This window comes from Schistocerca cancellata, chromosome 2 (genome assembly GCF_023864275.1).
Source record: "Schistocerca cancellata isolate TAMUIC-IGC-003103 chromosome 2, iqSchCanc2.1, whole genome shotgun sequence".
In the NCBI taxonomy this organism is placed as follows: Eukaryota; Metazoa; Arthropoda; class Insecta; order Orthoptera; family Acrididae; genus Schistocerca; species Schistocerca cancellata.
The window spans coordinates 973,382,867-973,396,579 of record NC_064627.1 but is presented as its reverse complement, the minus strand read 5'-3'; positions in this window follow the sequence as shown (position 1 = coordinate 973,396,579).

Genomic DNA, 13,713 nt, shown 5'->3' with positions numbered 1-13,713 from the left:
TTGTATCTGTTAGGGGCGGACGTCGTAAGACACCCGTTTTGGTTCGTTGTTGATCGGTGAACTCAGTTTTTTTATTACAGAGAGCAGCTAACCCTCTGACCGAACACGCTGAGCTACCGTGCCCGCAGCACTAGACCACAGGCTCACACAATCCGAGCACACCTCGGAAGTAGACAACACTTCCTCCTAACACTTCCCCATCTTACAGTGTTGCCAGATTGTGCAGATGGCCGGACTTAGAGTTGTCAGGGGCAGTCAGTTTTATTGGCCACCTTAAGTGAACGACTCGGACTTAGTCTCTGTGGCGGCCGGCCGGCGGTCAGTTTTTATGTCTAAGACTATACATCACTGTTCTTCTCATATTGCGACGATTTATTTATGACGAATTTCACTAGCGAAAATAAGTACCGACAGGGCGCATCAAAAATGCCTGGCTCCTTGATGAGGTACCTACGTGACGTCCATGGGTGAACACCATACATTATTCTTCCTGTTTGCTTTTGTGCAATCAGTACTTTCTTTCTAAGTGATGAGGTATTACAGAAAATAATTCCATATTAAAGTATTGAGTTGGAAATGCAAAATACGTCAGAACATAGTTTCGTTTGTTTCCAGGATTAGCAATTATACGAAGAACAAAAGTAACTGAACTTTGAGAAGCTCAGTAATATGCTTCTTCCAGTTCAAGCTTTCATCAGTACGTACACACAAAAATTTGGAACATTCTACACTTCTTACTGGTTCTTGCTCATGTGTTAAATCAGCTGTTGGTAAGACTCCATTTGTTGTACAGAACAGAATGTAGTGTGTTTTTTCAAGATTTAGGAAGGATCCATTTTCAGAGAACACTTAATAATTCTTTGGAAAATATCATTTACCAACTCTTCTGTTGTTTTCTCTCTAATGATATTTATTGTAACACAAGCATCGTGTGGAAAAAGTATAATTGTGCTTGTTGAATGTTAAGTGGAATGTCATTCACATATATAAGGAATAGTAGTGGAGCAAAAATTGAACCCTCTGGGGCTCCCTTTGCGCTTTTACCCAAGGCACTAAAATTCTCTGCCTTTCCGGCATTGTCTGAGTTACTCAGTACAACTTTTTTCACGCTTAATACAGACCAGCTGTGTGTAAAGTCGTAACTTCCATAAAACTTGAGTTTTTCTAAGAAAGTGTTTTAACCTTCACAATCGAAGGCATTGCAGAGATCACAAAAAATACCAACTGGTGATATATTATTATTTAAGGCGTGTATGTTTTGATGAGTGAACGTATAAATAGCATTCTCAGTCAAGCAACCTTTCTGGAATCCAAACTGTGATATGCCAAGAAAATTGTTTGTGAGAACATTACTTTTTCGAAGATTGTGGAAAAAGATATCAGTAAAAAAAATTGACGATAATTGTTTAAATCTATCTTGTCAACTGTCTTATGAAGTGGTTTAACAATTGTATGTTTTAACCTGTCTGGAAAAATTCGCTGCGCCACTGATGCGCTGCATATATCACTACGGACATTACTTATTACGATGGAACAACTTTTCAGAATTGTGTTTGAACTACGAACAACCCCACAAGAGCCTTTGTTTGCTTAGAATTTTTATAATTATATTACTTTCAGTGAAGTATATTGGTGCTACTTCCTGTTGCTTAGTTTTATGGAGTGACATTTTTAATAAATTCTCTTGCTTCTTCAACTGAACCAGTTAATCCTGCGTCTGCTGCTACGTTTCGAAAGTGATTGTTAAAAGCATTTGCAACTTGTGAGTTATTAGTTACAACATTGTAATTTATTTTAATTGTTAAGGAATCTTGTACACTGTCTTAGGCTTGGCAGTGTCTCGTATAGTTTTAATCTTACTATCTGCATTATATATTTCTATCAGAAGATGCATACCTCTGTACATTTTAATGACTTTCCTTAAAATACTACAGTATTGTTTGTAGTATGCAAGTAATGTCGGAACTTGACTTCCTCTGGCCTTTACATAAATTTCCTTCTTCCTCTTACATGAGATTTTAATTCCATTAGTTAGATACGACCTACTTATTTCTCAAGGGATCTTTTAAATAACGTTTTAGGAAAGCAACTTTAAAATTTCCATACAAATTTACTATGGAATGAATTGAAGTTGACGCTAACATCTCCTTCTACAGATATCTGATCCCATACCACCCCTTTTAGCTTACTTTTAAAACAGTGTATGCTGTTCTCATTAATAAGCCTCACAGCTTTGCATGAACCGCTTCCGGATTGTAAGGTGCCATACTGTTTACTTCCATTAATTGTGCAACACGACAATGAGTGACGAAATGAATGAATAAATAACTAAGTGAGACAAGAATAGAATCTAATTTCACATCGAGATCTAGATCATCAAAGATGAAATGCTGGACCACTACTTGAAGTAATCGAAGACTCACTCCAGGAAACAGGAGATGGAAAACCTAAAGGTACTGGGAAACTGATAAAAGCGACAGATATCAAACGAAGGGGAGCTCAGGAAGGAATTACATTGCCTTTAATAAAGAAAAATGTAACAGTTTCATGAACGTTGACATGCGTACTGCACTGAACAAAAGACGAATTCTGCGAATGAGAGATAACTGATATGAAGGAGAGAAAGGGTTCAAACAACAGGAAAATACGACAGACAGTACACAATGGCAGCATGGAACTCGGCAGCAGATCTTAGGTCATCTACTCAAGAGTGCGAGTAGTCACTTTGAAGACAGCAATTTTCATATAACAAGACGCGCAAGAATTTATCGGACCTGTGAAAATAAGAGCGAAAAGAATACGGGAAAAGAAAAGTATACACTGACTAGTAAAATGGTATACTTTTCTATATTAATTTCAGTGGTGTGTCGTAGAACATTATTATTTCATAATCATCCGATAAATTAATTAAAGCCGGCCGGTGTGGCCGAGCGGTTCTAGGCGCTTCAGTCTGGTACCGCGCGACCGCTACGGTCGCACGTTCGAATCCTGCCTCGGGCATGGATGTGTGTGATGTCCTTAGGTTAGTTAGGTTTAAGTAGTTCTAAGTTCTAGGGGACTGATGACCTCAGATGTTGAGTCCCATAGTGCTCAGAGCCATTTTTCGAAATTAGTTAATTATTAGTAAAGAGAGAAAACTTTGACCGTTAACAATTTCATTAAGTTACCTACTCACTTCCTTTTTTGACAGATCCCATCTACCGGCAATTGAATATATTTGTTGTGCCAATGCAGAGTTATAAAGCTGATATATAATGCAAAACACGCATCTGTTAAATACACTGAAGTGATGCGATATAATCATAGGAAAATGATGCTTTTATTGACCAAAGCATTTTGGGAGGCACTGACGATCAATTACATACCCCCCCTTCCCCCGGCACTACTTGCAAGAATGTGTTGGGAGGTTTCATTAATACTAAAAGTTGTCCTTTAAAAAAAAAATTAAAAATGTTTTGAAAGAGATGGCTTCGTAGTATAGGCACATACTGGTACATTATATTAGCTACTCCCTCCTTAGCTGAGAAAGTGATAAACGTAGCTGAGTGAGATTCTAGTAGCTTATAATTCAAAATAAAATTGAAAGCAGAGGAGTTGAATGAAACAAGACATTTTGTTTGCAGAAGGCAGTTGACTAGACAGCATGAGTCGCAACATACACCGCAGAAAACCGATAAAATGTTGTGTATGGTTTATTAAAGTCAGTTCAAGTTTATACCTTGAGATGTATACAGTAACTATGTATGCTAGTGTTAAAATGTAATAGCATACGACTGGTATGCAATAAAGGATATGGCAGAGCTGTTTTTGAAAAAGTAGAGAACTGTCTTGGTAACTGTTTTCAAAATTTTATTTTAATGAAAGTGCTGAATTGTTCTGTGGAAATATATCACCAGAAAGAGATGCTTGCATAATACTTCGACTGAAGAAAACTGCAACGAAATATGGCATATCTTCGAAAATAATAGCTACATGGATTGGAAGTTTGTGTGTGAAATATTATGGGACTTAACTGCTAAGGTCATCAGTCCCTAAGCTTACACACTACTTAACGTAAATTATCCTAAGGACAAACACACACACCCAAGCCCTAGGGAAGACTCGAAACTCCGCCGGGACCAACCGAATTGGAAGTTTATGTTATGCTTTTTGCGAGGTGAAGAGCTATGAGACAATATTTGTACGACATAGTAAAGTATAGTAGCTGCAAATACTCTCCCCGTTCGGATGAAAACTGTTTGAAAATATTGTAAAGTTACCTATTAACCAGAGAGTTTACGATGGCTGTTGCGATACCGTTTTTGACATTTGGTATAGGATATATGGATAGCCTAGCAACGGATAACATTGAAGCTAGATCGCGTAAAGTTCAAGTGAGATACTAAATGAATATTCCTCATTAATGGTATCAGATTAGTTTGTGCCCATGATCCGTGAAATATACTGCTTGCAGTGTAAAAAATTCCTAATGAAAGACAGAAACTATTGCACCCGATGTTTGAAGGCTTGCATGCTATAACGCAAGTCGATGTTTTTTAATTAGACTACGAAGAGATAAGTGATAAAGGGTGATTGTTACTTGGACCGACTGTGTACAACTTTGTGGAACTGTCCGGCCCGTGTAACTGCTACGAACCACTAACGAGTAGTTTTACGTAAATGGTGAATATAACTGAAACAAGTGCGGACTTTTGACACTCACTGTGGTACGCACCTTGTGAGTACAGCTATCATTCTGTTATACACAACGAAAGAACACCAGCACTGCACTCACAAATAGCAGCATTAACGATAATGGCACAAGAGCCATACTAAACTGCGTTTACCAAGAGTAAACCAATAAAAAATACAATTAGCATTTTCTACAAGGGAATAACATTGAACAGTAAAGGACCCAAAGGGATTAAAGGAACAACTAAAATAACATTTGGAAATGTTGTTCTGTTTGTTGTTATTGTTGTGGTCTTCAGTCCTGAGACTGGTTTGATGCAGCTCTCCATGCTACTCTATCCTGTGCAAGCCTCTTCATCTCCCAGTACCTACCGCAACCTACATCCTTCTGAATCTGCTTAGTGTATTGATCTCTTGGTCTCCCTCTACGATTTTTACCCTCCACGCTGCCCTCCAATGCTAAATTTGTGATCCCTTGATGCCTCAAAACATGTCCTACCAACCGATCCCTTCTTCTAGTCAAGTTGTGCCACAAACTTCTCTTCTCCCCAATCCTATTCAATACCTCCTCATTAGTTACGTGATCTACCCACCTTATCTTCAGCATTCTTCTGTAGCACCACATTTCGAAAGCTTCTATTCTCTTCTTGTCCAAACTGGTTATCGTCCATGTTTCACTTCCATACATGGCTACACTCCATACAAATACTTTCAGAAACGACTTCCTGACACTTAAATCTATACTCGATGTTAACAAATATCTCTTCTTCAGAAACGCTTTCCTTGCCATTGCCAGTCTACATTTTATATCCTCTCTACTTCGACCATCATCAGTTATTTTACTCCCTAAATAGCAAAACTCCTTTACTACTTTAAGTGTCTCATTTCCTAATCTAATCCCATCAGCATCACCCGATTTAATTTGACTACATTCCATTATCCTCGTTTTGCTTTTGTTGATGTTCATCTTATATCCTCCCTTCAAGACACCATCCATTCCGTTCAACTGCTCTTCCAAGTCCTTTGCTGTCTCTGACAGAATTACAATGTCATCGGCGAACCTCAAAGTTTTTACTTCTTCTCCATGAATTTTAATACCTACTCCGAATTTTTCTTTTGTTTCCTTTACTGCTTGCTCAATATACAGATTGAATAACATCGGGGAGAGGCTACAACCCTGTCTCACTCCTTTCCCAACCACTGCTTCCCTTTCATGCCCCTCGACTCTTATAACTGCCATCTGGTTTCTGTACAAATTGTAAATAGCCTTTCGCTCCCTGTATTTTACCCCTGCCACCTTCAGAATTTGAAAGAGAGTATTCCAGTTAACGTTGTCAAAAGCTTTCTCTAAGTCTACAAATGCTAGAAACGTAGGTTTGCCTTTTCTTAATCTTTCTTCTAAGATAAGTCTTAAGGTTAGTATTGCCTCACGTGTTCCAATATTTCTACGGAATCCAAACTGATCTTCCCCGAGGTCCGCTTCTACCAGTTCTTCCATTCGTCTGTAAAGAATTCGCGTTAGTATTTTGCAGCTGTGACTTATTAAACTGATAGTTCGGTAATTTTCACATCTGTCAACACCTGCTTTCTTTGGGATTGGAATTATTATATTCTCCTGAAGTCTGTGGGTATTTCGCCTGTCTCATACATCTTTCTCACCAGATGGTAGAGTTTTGTCAGGACTGGCTCTCCCAAGGCCATCAGTAGTTCTAATGGAATGTTGTCTACTCCCGGGGCCTTGTTTCGACTCAGGTCTTTCAGTGCTCTGTCAAACTCTTCACGCAGTATCTTATCTCTCATTTCATCTTCATGTACATCCTCTTCCATTTCCATAATATTGTCCTCAAGTACATCGCCCTTGTATAAACCCTCTATATACTCCTTCCACCTTTCTGCCTTCCCTTCTTTGCTTAGAACTGGGTTGCCATCTGAGCTCTTGATGTTCATATAAGTGGTTCTCTTCTCTCCAAAGGTCTCTTTAATTTTCCTGTAGGCAGTATCTATCTTACCCCTAGTGAGACAAGCCTCTACATCCTTACATTTGTCCTCTAGCCATCCCTGCTTAGCCATTTTGCACTTCCTGTCGATCTCATTTTTGAGACGTTTGTATTCCTTTTTGCCTGCTTCATTTACTGCATTTTTATATTTTCTCCTTTCATCAATTAAATTCAATATTCCTTCTGTTACCCAAGGATTTCTATTAGCCCTCGTCTTTTTACCTACTTGACCTTCTGCTGCCTTCACTACTTCATCCCTCAGAGCTAACCATTCTTCTTCTACTGTATTTCTTTCCCCCATTTCTGTCAATTGTTCCCTTATGCTCTCCCTGAAACTCTGTACAACCTCTGGTTCTTTCAGTTTATCCAGGTCCCATCTCCTTAAATTCCCACCTTTTTGCAGTTTCTTCAGTTTTAATCTACAGGTCATAACCAATAGATTGTGGTCAGAGTCCACATCTGCCCCTGGAAATGTCTTACAATTTAAAACCTGGTTCCTAAATCTCTGTCTTACCATTATATAATCTATCTGATACCTTTTAGTATCTCCAGGATTCTTCCAGGTATACAACCTTTATGATTCTTGAACCAAGTGTTAGCTATGGTTAAGTTATGCTCTGTGCAAAATTCTACAAGGCGGCTTCCTCTTTCATTTCTTTCCCCCAATCCATATTCACCTACTATGTTTCCTTCTCTCCCTTTTCCTACTGACGAATTCCAGTCACCCATGACTATTAAATTTTCGTCTCCCTTCACTACCTGAATAATTTCTTTTATCTCGTCATACATTTCATCAATTTCTTCATCATCTGCAGAGCTAGTTGCCATATAAACTTGTACTACTGTAGTAGGTGTGGGCTTTGTGTCTATCTTGGCCACAATAATGCGTTCACTATGCTGTTTGTAGTAGCTAACCCGCACTCCTATTTTTTTATTCATTATTAAACCTACTCCTGCATTACCCCTATTTGATTTTGTATTTATAACCCTGTAATCACCTGACCAAAAGTCTTGTTCCTCCTGCCACCGAACTTCACTAATTCCCACTATATCTAACTTTAACCTATCCATTTCCCTTTTTAAATTTTCTAACCTACCTGCCCGATTAAGGGATCTGACATTCCACGCTCCGATCCGTAGAACGCCAGTTTTCTTTCTCCTGATAACGACGTCCTCTTGAGTAGTCCCCGCCCGTAGATCCGAATGGGGGACTATTTTACCTCCGGAATATTTTACCCAAGAGGACGCCATCATCATTTAATCATACAGTAAAGCTGCATGTCCTCGGGAAAAATTACGGCTGTAGTTTCCCCTTGCTTTCAGCCGTTCGCAGTACCAGCACAGCAAGGCCGTTTTGGTTAATGTTACAAGGCCAGATCAGTCTATCATCCAGACTGTTGCCCCTGCAACTACTGAAAAGGCTGCTGCCCCTCTTCAGGAACCACATGTTTGTCTGGCCTCTCAACAGATACCCCTCGTTGTGGTTGCACCTACGGTACGGCCATCTGTATCGCTGAGGCACGCAAGCCTCCCCACCAACGGCAAGGTCCATGGTTCATGGGGGAAGGTTCTGTTTGAGCAAACACAATTCTAATATTCTTAGTATCCAAACATATTTCGGAGAAGTTTCTCCGTGTTCAGTGGATTCATTTATTCTGTATGAAATAACACAAAAACAATTTGTGGATCGTAACACATAACGGGCTTTGAAATTATAGCATAGTATTAACAGAAATATTAGCATGAAAAATATATACCTTAATATTACATATTGGTATTCAGGGCTGTGACATTCGCAGTGCAGCTATAATTATTGTCCTTCAGTGTCTCATCCGCAATTAATAACGGTTTTTCAATGTTATATTACAAAATTTGAGAAATTTTTGGGGGTTAGTGTGAAACTACCGCTTTACTGTCATGTCTGAGTACTAAAACTAGAAGAATTATGAAACTTCCTGTCAGATTAAAACTGTGTGCCCGACCGAGACTCGAACTCGGGACCTTTGCCGTTCGCGGGCAAGTGCTCTGCCATCTGAGATAACGAAGCACGACTCACGCCCGGTCCTCACAGCTTTACTTCTGCCAGTATCTCGTCTCCTACCTTCCAAACTTTACAGAAGCTCTCCTGCGAACCTTGCAGAACTAGAACTCCTGAAAGAAAGGATACTGCGGAGACATGGCTTAGCCACAGCCTGGGGGATGTTTCCAGAATGAGATTTTCTCTCTGCAGCGGAGTGTGCGCTGATATGAAACTTCCTGGCAGATTAAAACTGTGTGACCGACCGAGACTCGAACTCGGGACCTTTGCCTTTCGCGGGCAAGTGCTCTGCCATCTGAGATAACGAAGCACGACTCACGCCCGGTCCTCACAGCTTTACTTCTGCCAGTATCTCGTCTCCTACCTTCCAAACTTTACAGAAGCTCTCCTGCTGCAGAGTGAAAATCTCATTCTGGAAACATCCCCCAGTCTGCGGGGGTCCCGACTTCGAGTCTCGGTCGGACATTCAGTTTTAATCTACCAGGAAGTTTCATATCAGTGCACACTCCGCTGCAGAGAGAAAATCTCATTCTGGAAACATCCCCCAGGCTGTGGCTAAGCCATGTCTCCGCAGTATCCTTTCTTTCAGGAGTGCTAGTTCTGCAAGGTTCGCAGGAGAGCTTCTGTAAAGTTTGGAAGGTAGGAGACGAGGTACTGGCAGAAGTAAAGCTGTGAGGACCGGGCGTGAGTCGTGCTTGGGTAGCTCGGATGGTAGAGCACCTGCCCGCGAACGGCAAAGGTCCCGAGTTCGAGTTTCGGCCGGGCACACAGTTTTAATCTGCCAGGAAGTTTCATATCAGCGCACACTCCGCTACAGAGTGAAAATGTCATTCTAGAAGGATTATGTTTCCTCAAGGCACAACCGCATTTCCATATTATGTGTTATGAAGCAAACATAGACAAGAAAAGAGCTTTACCACAAGAGACAACTAAAATACAAATATTTAAGAAGCCTATTAAAGCAGAGGTCTTAAATAATTCATGTCACAAAGTCAAGGATTATTTAGTAAACACAGAACAGGGAATGATAAAAATTAAAATTACCTAATAATAAACAATTGCACTTGTACCGTAAACCGCTGTAATTTAACGTTTCTTACCGTAATTTTCTATACGCAGGATCTGCTATAGATAATTCTAACCTTTTTCCATTTTCTTGAGTTCAACACCTGATTCATTGTGGTGAAGTGCTGACTAAACTTTTTTCACGTAGGATAAGGGGACAACAATAAGAATTCAATAGAAAATTTCAAATATTATCAAGGTCCTGATGCTTGCTGTGTATGTTTGTATCTGTGTGTGTGTGTGTGTGTGTATGAGAGAGAGAGAGAGAGAGAGAGAGAAAGAGAGAGAGAGATAGAGAGAGAGAGAGAGAGAGAGAGAGAGAGAGAGAGGTGGTCACCACTGATAGCTAAAAGTGAGTAACTTAAGTATGCGTTCATAAGGTGATATTACTGTATGCGTGAATTAGTTAGATTAAAAAAAGATGTTTCCTCTTTCAGTTAAGATGACGTCTGATATACAAATATAATACTGGAGGACTCAATTCTTGAAAAAAAAATTACAGCCCCTACACAAGAAGTGCTAAATTGAGAATATGGAGGCGTAGACGTGTGGAGTAGTATACAGTGGGAAACAGTGTGATCGTGGGATGACAATTTTGTCAATATACCTTGCCGTTGGTGGGGATGCTTGCGTGCCTCAGTGATACTGATAGCCGTACCGTAGGTGCAACCACAACGGAGGGGTATCTGTTGATAGGCCAGACAAACGTGTGTTTCCTGAAGAGGGGCAGCAGCCTTTTCAGTAGCTGCTGCGGCAAAGCCTGGATGATTGACTGATCTGGCCTTGTAACATTAACCAAAACAGCCTTGCTGTGCTGGAACTGCGAACGGCTGAAAGCAAGGAGAAACTACAGCCATAATTCTTCCCGAGGGCATGCAGTTTTACTGTATGGTTAAAAGCAGTTGAACGGAATGGACAGTGTCTTGAAAGGAGGATATAAGGTGAACATCAACTAAAGTAAAACGAGGATAATGGTATGTACTCTAATTAAATCAGGTGAAGCTGAGGGAATTAGATTAGGAAAAGATGAGTTGTGCTATTTTGGGAGCAAAATAACTGAGGATTGTCGAAATAGAGAGGATATAAAATGGAGACCAGCAATGGCAAGAAAAGCGTTTCTGAAGAAGAGAAATTTGTTAACATCGAGTAAAAATTTAAGTGTCAGGAAGTATTTTCTATGGAGTGTAGCCATGTATGGATGTGAAACATGGACGATAAATAGTTTAGATAAGAAGAGAATAGAAGCTTTCGAAGTGTAGTGCTCCACAAGAATGCTGAAAAATAGATGGGTAGATCACGTAACTAATGAGGAGGTGCTGAACAGAACTGGTGAGAGGAGGAATTTGTGGCACAACTTGAATAGAAGAAGGGATCCGTTGGTAGGACATGTTCTGAGGCATCATGGGATCACCAATTTAGTGCTGGAGGGAAGCGTGGAGGGTAAAAATCGTAGAGGGAGACCAAGAGACGAATACAGTAAGCAGATTCAGAAGGATGTAGGATGCAGGAGTTACTTAGAGATGAAAAGCTTCCACAGGATAGAGTAGCATGGAGAGCTGCATCAAAACTGTCTCTGGACTGAAGACCACAACAACAGCATATTTTGAACAGTACTGGTAATTGTCCCATACGTGAGATTGGCTGTGTGATTGTCCAATCAATGCCAGACAAGAAGTATACAGTAAGTCTAAGCTTCCTTCGAAGGATGTTTAGAGCTCTCGTCAGAGGCTGTGAGTTAGTGAGGAAACACTGGATCTGCTGCAGAACGACAAGGGGAGGAATGAGTGCCGGCGTTATCGAACGAGCCTTTTCAGACTTGTGCCAGAGTAAGAAAGGGAAACCTTAATTAGGATGGCAGGACGTGATTTGAATCCTGTGACTTTCGAATGCGGGTCCTGTGTCTTAATCACTGCACCCCCTCTCCCCATCGAGTGCCAATCTCGTCTCTCCACCCCCTCTCCCGATCGACTGCTGATTTCCTGCCTCCAAACGCAAAAGCATATCTTGTTGACTACTAATAATCCTATGACACCTAATACGCGATCGTATTCTTTGCCTCTTAGCCTGTCGATGTTCCAGTGACACGTACCCTGGTGTCACTCAGGCATACCTGGTGATATCAAGGAGGACCTGTACATATTTAGCGGACGTTAGGCGTACTCACTGCTGAATGCACGGTGCGATAGTTCTGTATCGCTCATCACGAAGATCCAAGAAGTAACCACAAAGCCCACACTGGTGTTGAGACGCCATTATAATACGAACGTACTACACTTAATAGCAGTTTAGCTAACGAGCTTTAAGAGTTCTCAGTTTTGTGCGCAGGTATTGCTGAGACAGTACTGCATTGAGTCTAAAGAAAAGATCCTTGACCAAAAGTCTTGCCTCAAGAAGCAAGTGTGCAGTTTCAGTCGTGTCTTTTGAAAACTTCAGTGTGTGCGGAACGATGTGTGCATTACTGAGAACCAACTGCGTACAGAGATAACCACGAAATATGTGTCAACTAGTTGTGAGAATGATTCACTTACGAGATCTCAAGTTACTTCTTGTTGCGTTGGAACTAATCTGCATTAGCAACTGGTTTGAGCTCTGAAATAAAAAAGGTGCGAGCGCTATCCTCTCGTCAGCGCAATGGGATATCTGCATATTACGTGTTATTCGATTCGTAATTTTGCCACTGCGTGTAACGGAAACACCATCACATTGAAACAACAGCTTAACATATTCCCGATTCTATTTGTAAAATAAGAGCCGTCTAATCATAGCAGAAGTTCTAGAAAATAGGGTTCACAAATGAAAGTCGATTTCACAATTATCAAACATTTTATTCAAGTTCAAAACGAACGTAGTACATTATCGCAATGTGATTTTTGAAAAACAAAAACACAGGAAACTGAAATGAAATACTTAAGTTAATTGTGTGACTGAAAGAAGAACAAATCAGAGTTCTTCGTTTGTACAACTGACATTTCCAAATTAACAAGTGAAATCACCCAATGAATTACACTTCCAAGATGCACAAAAAACCAGATATGTACTGCTCAGGGTATGGACTCTGAAATATGATACTAACACCTCATGCTGTAGCAAAAAATAATACTTACATCTTCTAGTCGCATAGTTAGCCTGGGAGGACATTAAAAAGCGAACGATAAGAATTCGTTCTGTATTATTAACCCAAGCTCTGTTCGGAGAGGCGGCATCAGACTTTTAGCCAGTGTGACAAAAGTAAATATGCATATAAGCATGAATACACAGGAGAATGCTGCAAAAGTTTCCCTCATATTGTGTAGAAATCCTTCAAAACAATTTAATAGGCTGTAAACGAGTTTGAATGTTCTCATACTATTGGCTGATAGGATATACAGTAACTGGTGGTGCAGGAAATACACAGGTTTGGATGAACAGAAATACTGGTGAGATGGTGCTAATTTCTCACGCTGCATGGGAAGGAAACGACGGGATTCTTGTTGACAACCATGGCCAGCAGATACTTGCTACATATCAGTGGGCACTTACGGGCTAAGGCATCCTTGCAGCCGCGAGTGAGGGATTAACTCCCGAAAGCTGCAAGTAGAGAATACGTCGAGGAGGCCATGGGAGTCACCTGAGAAAGCCACCCAACTTGAAGCAAGCTTTTTCCTGCAACTCCACAGTAAACACAAGGCGTCCCAGAGTTCGCTTGCTTACATGAGAACCTTTCAGCCCCCGCCTAACGGTTAGTACTGCCGGCTAATATTTATGAAATAAATGTAAATGAACCGATACCGGATATTGATGTGATGTGTAGCAGTCCCGTTACAGCGTCGCCATACTTTTCACTTGTTTGATGACGTGGCTTCCCACGACTTCTTCTCCTGTATCAGCATCTACATCGCTGAGTAGAGCCAATACATTGATTATTTCTTGGACAGATCACATGAAAAGATAACTCAGTATGTA